At 43.0% G+C, this 7,504-nt stretch overlaps 1 pseudogene; it reads right to left on the reverse strand.

Annotated features, from left to right (window-relative positions):
- Positions 1 to 1,182: 1,182 nt before the first annotated feature.
- On the reverse strand, positions 1,183 to 1,841 carry LOC147896039 (uncharacterized; annotated as a pseudogene).
- Between the last annotated feature and the right edge of the window lie 5,663 nt (positions 1,842 to 7,504).

Consider the following 7,504-nt stretch of genomic DNA (forward strand, 5'->3'; position numbering starts at 1 on the left):
AGTATCTAAACAAAAGATAGTGTTAGCGTCCAATCTTTATTTCCATTTAATATAGCACACAATAGTTACAAACCCTTATCAACTCATGCCAAGTGGTGGAGTCATGGAACGGTCCCAAATTCTCATCCAATCTCCTACAGTGAGTGACTGTGGGGGGACTTCATTCCAAGGGGTGACATATCTAGGATGATTAGGTAGGAGAAATCGATGGTGATTCTCATAGATGACCCTACTCAATGCGTCTACCCGTGAAGCAACTAGCAAAGGACCACAAACAAGACATGCATGGTAACCCGATGTAGTGAGACCTAGACAATAGACACAATTGCGTAAGCAAGGTGGGTTTAGGGTGCCACATCAATTGCCTACTCATAATTAAAAGTTCAATGCTCACCTGAACACTTACCATAGCCTAGGAAGTCATGCATTGTCCACATCAAGACTAGTTGAAGTCTCGTGAGGAGGCCTGCTCACGTCATGCACCTCGATACCTCTCCAAAGTGCCTCCACCTCATCAATCAAAGGCTCTAGATAAACATCAGGATTTTTTAATTTATGTTTCCTTGGAATTAGAAGGGATAACATAACATGTCCTTTCTTAATCGCCATAGAGGGTGGAAGATTATAATTCACCAATATCACTGGCCATACACTGTAAGAGGTGCTTTTGAGACCAAATGGCTTCACACCGTCCATACCCAATCCAAGTCTCAAGTTCCTAGGTTCTTCCTTGAAGCTTGGCCATGTGTCTTCAATATGCTTCCATGCAGGAGTGTTTGTGGAAGTTCTCCACTTGTCATCGGTTGATCGATGGGAGGAATGCCATGACGTGAGTTCTGCAATGGATTTGCACTTAAACATATGTTGGATGCGAGGGATTATGGAAAAATGTCATAGAATCTTACGAGGCACATCCAAAGTTTTGAGATCTGCTCTATATCTTGCCTCTCCACAAGTAGGACACTCTCTTGCCTCCTTATGTGGTCCACGAAACAAAACGCAATCATTGATGCATGCATGGATGCACTTGTAATCCAATCCTCCAAGAGAGGTCACATGTTGCCTTGCCATATCTCTTGAGGTCGGTGATTTATTCTCTCTTGGAAGCATTTTACACAATAGCCTACATGTGAAGACCATAAATGAGAAAAAGTATTCCAGTAATTGACCCACTAGCATAATTCACCATGTTTGCAAAATAGACTTTAAAGCTAGTAATGCATTCAAACTTGCATTGCTCCATCCATAGTTGGTTTGCAAGCTTAGTAACTCAAGGGAGGCACGTAGAACAAAGAATGTGCACCCCTCAAACAATGGTGTTGATGCTGCACTAAAAAGATCATCCCGCTCCATGCTATCATCCCTACTTGAGGATTGATGGACAAATAAATCATGCACCATATCAGCAAACACCTCCTCCTCCACGGCCTCATGAGGTAATAGTGGAGGGCTACTATCACCATCACTCCATGCATCCATAATGGTCCCTCCTGAAGATCCCACATCATATCGCCAACGCTTCGCCTCCTCATGACGAGCATAGGGAAACATATGCGGGTGTGGCACTGCATCCTGTATCAAATTAAAAAGGGATCATATATCAAACACATGAACACCCATAGGTATCTCATTCAACCTCAATGCTTTAACACTTACTTGAGATACAGTTGCATCCCATTCTCCATACTTTGAGATGTGATTGAGTGTAATTCTACGTGCACGATACATGTTTTCTCAACATCGATCACACATACATTTGATTTTTTTCTCCAACCACATCTCTCAATGGTGGATACAGAGGATTCATCCTCACTGGGGCTACTTGTTGAAGATGAATACATCCTACAAATAAACAACCCAAAAAATGTGTTCTTCCTTGAGTATTTAATGAGAAAACTCAAAAAGAGCATCTATCAGCGCGTTTGTACTGTGGAACACGTCTATAGGCATGTCTAAAACACAGTGTAGATGTGCTAATAGAAACGCTTTTAGATGCATGGACCAGTTTTTAAACCTACTTTTTGCTCATTTCCTCACTCTGCTGCACTTGCTTTCCTTTCAATACACAAGTCTCCAAGCATACACACACAGCTCCAGGCACCAACACTCATCTCTAGGCACCCACACTCATCTCCAAGCATACACACTCATCCCCAAGCATACAACAGAAGAGGGTGAACAAGGAAACCGCCAAAGAAGAAGGAGAGGAAGCTTTGAAGAAAAACAAGAAGCTTCCATACCTCTATCTAAGGTAAGTCTCTTGGTGGTTGGTCTTCTCTGGAAGTTGTTCTCCTTAGATTTGTCCTTTGTCGTATGCAGGGAAAGGATGTTTTTTGTACTGTTGTTCTTTTTGGAGTCGAGCGCATGTCCTTTTCACCTTTTCATCGAAAAGCATATGTCGGAGCGTGTCTAACAGTGCATCTAACTTTATGGAAAATAGGGTAGACACGTTGTTTGCCGCATCTATAGACACTCTCCGACAGAGTTTTTGACATGGTAGTTTCTCCCTTCCCCTTCCCCTTTCCCCTTCTCCTTCCCCTTCCCTTTCCCCTTCCCCTTCCCCCTTCTCCTTCCGTTCTCCCTCCTCCTTCCATTCTCCCATCCTCCCTTCTCTTTCCTTTCTCCTTTCCCTTGCATGCATGTTTAAGTCAAATTTTCAATGCCATAAGCATTCGTGAGGAAATAAGGGATTGCATGAATGATGGAAATAATTGATTGCATGAGGGAAATTGGACTGCAGCATGATGACGGGATAAAGAAAGAGGGCATGCATGATGGAAATCCCCTTCCCCTTCCCTTTCCCCTTCCCATCTCCCTTCTCCTTAATCCAATCCCGCTTCTGCTTCCATTCTCCCTCCTCCTTCCATTCTCCCATCTCCCTTCTCTTTCCTTTTCTCCTTTCCCTTGCATGCATGTTTAAGTCAAAATTTTAATGCCTTAAGCATTCTGTCTTAAAATAATGGATTGCATGAATGATGGAAATACGGGATTACATGAGGGAAATTGGACTGCAGCATGAGGGTGGGATAAAGAAAGAGGGCATGCATGATGGAAATCATGAGATTGCATGCATGATGGAAAGAGGGCATGCATGATGGAAATCATAGGATTGCATGCATGATGGAAATCTTCTTCTCTTCTTTTTTGCAATTCATCATGTGGGAATGAAGCTCTTCAGGAGCCTCGCGTGATCTTCGGAATGCCGTATTACAGCAGTTATATAACCTTTTGGGGCACCTTCCCACTCCTTAGGAGTTATACACATACATGACAAGTACTCAAAACACCCCCCAGGAGTTAGCAGTACAAACTCCAAACCACCCCAACCCCACACCAGTTGAGATTACTCTTGTGGAGTCGAGACAGCCTAGCAAGCGACAGAGCTACATCCCTTCTACCCGATCATTAGGAGTCCCTTCTCCCATGCGGTCTTGAGTCCCTTCTCCCTAATCATTAGCACTCCCTTCTCCCCTACGGCGGAGTCCCTTCTCCCCCCTACTGCATCACAGAGCCACCAACGTACTCCCATGTGGTCAAGAGTCCCTTCTCCAGAGACGAGTGGCCAGCGTACTAGCTCGTCACAGCAGGACATCAGGCATAGTAGCAGGGAGAGCTCTGGGGGATGCATGGTACAAAGTTTTGGGGGGGGTAATGGTCGAGGAGGAGAGGATTCAAATGATGTAGACATGCTAGAGTGTGATGGTACGATCTTCTGTGACATCACTCAGAGAGGAGGCATCTTGATGGATGCACAGGGGAAGGACATCATGGCCTTCATGCACTCTGTAGTTTTGCTAACAACTATAGAGATTACTTTATTCCATACAAACAAAAAGGTTAGCTGATGAGACCATCAATGCTGTACGCTCTTGGTGTCCCAATCCCCCCAATGTTGAGTTCACAAAGAAATGGGCAAAGTCAAAGATTGTTGTTATACTTGCCAATAAAAGATCTTTGCTTAAGAGGCATGCACTAGCCGAGATTGGCAGGAGACAGACAGATCAACCACCAAGGGGCCATCCCAACACCGCTCATAAGCATGAGTGGAAGAAAGCAATGAAGACAACAAAGGTGGACCCCAGTCTGTAGCACGTGGAGGCATGAAGGTCGATCCAAATGGAGCAATATAGAAACATGCAATGTTTTGGAGCTAGGGGTGTTGAATCATGGGAGACCCAATTTGTAAGTATCGATCTCAAATTATATTGTGTTTATGTGGTTTATTAGGAGGTTGTTTCTTTGTACTAACCCCTCCACAAATTGTGTCATCTTGCAGCTTGATATCGTGGGTAGGTACCCTACTCCTGTCAAGACAGCCTACCATCATGGACATTGCGGAGGACATACATGGAGGCACTTCTATGATGAGGGGTTGATTACTAAGGAGCAGTATATCTGCACTACTGGAGCGCCCGCCCAGGTATTTAAAAGTACTTAAATAATGTCAATATTGTAAATAAAGATTTGATTTTTCATACATTGATACATGTTATCCCTCGTTTGCAGGCCCCTAGGGATATTCAGGAGGAAGAAGGCAAGGATACTGAGGAGGAAGTTCAAGCAATGAAGAAGGCGACGAAGAAGGGAGCGAGGACGGGTATGACTTAGATTAGTCATAAAAGTAGTGCTAGAATCACTGCTAGCTACTCTTTTTTCTACTTGAAGCCATTGGCTTGGCTTCGTGCCTCTTGTATATACACTCCTCTTATTTTTTGTACTTCAAGCCCCAAATGGCTTGGCTTCATGCTATATGTACATACAAGCACTTTTTGGGCTATGAATTAATATACACTCCTTTTATTTTTTTGGCATTCAATTTCCTTGTGCAATGTTCTATCAATGAATGCCTTGTGAACTAAATGTTTTGGAGTTGTAATGTTTTATTCAAAATGGTAATCGTAGGCTATAGACATGCATGGAATCATGCTAATTAAAATGCCAATCGTGCTAATTAAAATGCGGTTGGCTGTAAGAATTGAATTGCACACTATGGAATGGGATTCCTGCAATCACACAGCATACACAGCATTCTATTCAACCACACAAAATTTTGCTTTAAAAAAAAAAAATTATGCAGAGCATCTATAAGCACGTCTATTAGAGCATCTATTAGCGCATCTTTCCTTTTTTTTTAAATTTCTATAGAGCATCTAATAGCACATCTATAGGCATGCCTGTCTGTTATATAGATGCACCTATAGATGCGGGTCTATAGACACACAAATAGATAAGGTCGTAAGTTTTTTTATTATTTAAGGAAATGCATCTGTGTGCACATCTATGGATGCATTGTGTTGTTGTGTAAGCATCCAAGAGAGCATAGCACTATTAGTCATCACCTACAATGTGTCAAAGCTGTCCCTCAGCATAAAATAGCATCCATGTGCAAAGCGTCCATAAAAAATAGCATCCCACAAGGCAATTTGGGCCTATCAGTGCATCCAATAAGGACCACAATGCATCCAAATGGCCTATAAATCATCCACTACAACCCAATGCACACCACGAATGAGTGCACACTGCTCAAACTACAACCAGAGTGATCTGCATAAGGTATGCTCAAGAAATCATAGTTCCACGGTAATGACCGCTACTGAAAATAGAACTGAGATGCCTCAAAACATGGGCGCCATTCCATAATCGGACTCAGCAAGAAAATCTGCAAATATCTCTCTTCTGCCAGAACTCCAAAATCCCAACCGATGAGTGAGAAATGGGAGTCAACACTTATCCACTGCCATGTGGCATAAATCTAAGGTTTCAAAACCTTAGAATGAAAAATGCATAACAGAGAGACGAAATCGAATACACAGAGATCTATAACTCTGAAAATCCTCCACCGAATAGCGCAAGAACTGACAGGTAGGGGTTTTTGGGCATCCGAAACGCAATGGGACAGACGGTTTTGGAAACCGTGGTCTCAATCACTGGGTCCAACACATGGACTGAAAAACGTTTTTGGAAACAGAGCTGTTTGTAAACTCCACCGGAGTGCGAATGATGAGCAACATAGAAGTTTTAGGAGCTCCTGAGTCCACCGGAACTGACAGATCTGCAAATGGTTGCTCCAAACTTGAGTTCCAACACAGGCTCTCAAAACCACTTCGCAAAGCCACAGTAACTTTTCCAAAGGTCCCTCCAAGGTCTTTGCACACTCGGATGCAAGTAAAGTCGCCCACAAAGCTTCCCACAGAGCTTCTCCTTCCTCCCACAGAGCTTCTCCTTCCTCCCACAGAGCTGCTAAGCTTCAAGCATTCACGCACGCTCAGCTAGATCACCCGGGCTCTGATACCAGTTGAGAGTGCTCTCAATGGAAGCAAGAATGGAAGAAGGAGAGAGAGAGAGAGACAGAGAGACAGAGAGCCACACAAGTTTTGGTGGGTGCAGAACCACCCTAATCTTCTTTTTCATTCATTTATATATGTGTTTGAGTATTGTACATAACCGGGGTAAAGGCACAGTGACCTTTAACCCTCACAAATCATTGGCTGCTATTTGACCTATGTCTGACAATCGCTGACAATCGTTGGCAACTCCAAGCCGAATGCTACATGGGGATGAATGCTGCAATATGCCAGCACCTGCCAGCCTTCTGGTATGCGGGAATGCTCTCCAAATAAATGCCACCCCTAAAACGAGCACCATCAGCCCATGGACTAATAGCTACTATATTGCCTTTTTCATCCCTACATACTTTTGGGGAACTCAATGAAGAATGAACCAATATATCTACACCCCCACTACCTCTACTCGGAGTGTCAACAAAAACCTTGAGGTGGCGATGAAGAGATTAAGTGTGGGGTTAATGATCGTTCAGATGGAAGGCACAATTCCAATTTAAAGCTGTTATAATAAGATTTTAAACTGAGCCTGATTTTCAAGGCAAATCTTGCAAATATGATCAGTGAAAAAGACTCTAAGGGGTTTCTTGACGGAGAAGGAAATTCGAATCTAGCTAGGCTCTTTATAAAAAGACGAGTAGCATGACCCGTCTACGACGGGTTAAAGACCCGCTCCGCTGGGTCTCAAAGTGAGATTTTAAAATGTTTGTAATTTCTAGCAATAGAATTTCAAGTTTCAAAATCCTCCAGCATAGGCACCACTTGGCTTGGCTCTATGCTCAGTTTTACTAAACTATTCACTTAGAAGAGAGGCAAAGCATTCGCACAACACCCACCCCCCTTCTTGCACACACACAAATGCTCTCTCTCTCTCTCTCTTCTCTCTCTCTCTCTCTCTCTCTTCCTTTGATTGTGTCCCTCATGATGCACACGCACATGCACTAATCTCTCTCTCTCTCTCTCTCTCTCTCTCTCTCTATCTATCTATATATATATATATATCTCCATTGTAAGTTTGCTAGAATTCTCGGTCAAAGCAAGCAACATCTCAGTTTGTCAAAGGAAAATAAGAGTTCTATGTTGGCAATAATCCATGCACTATCTTATAACATAATAACGATTGATGCAAAAGGAATGACAACCAAAAAGAGAAATAGCAATTA

Source organism: Dipteris shenzhenensis, chromosome 12, assembly GCF_047967505.1.
Source record: "Dipteris shenzhenensis isolate YYH24624 ecotype China chromosome 12, Dip_SZ_1.0, whole genome shotgun sequence".
In the NCBI taxonomy this organism is placed as follows: Eukaryota; Viridiplantae; Streptophyta; class Polypodiopsida; order Gleicheniales; family Dipteridaceae; genus Dipteris; species Dipteris shenzhenensis.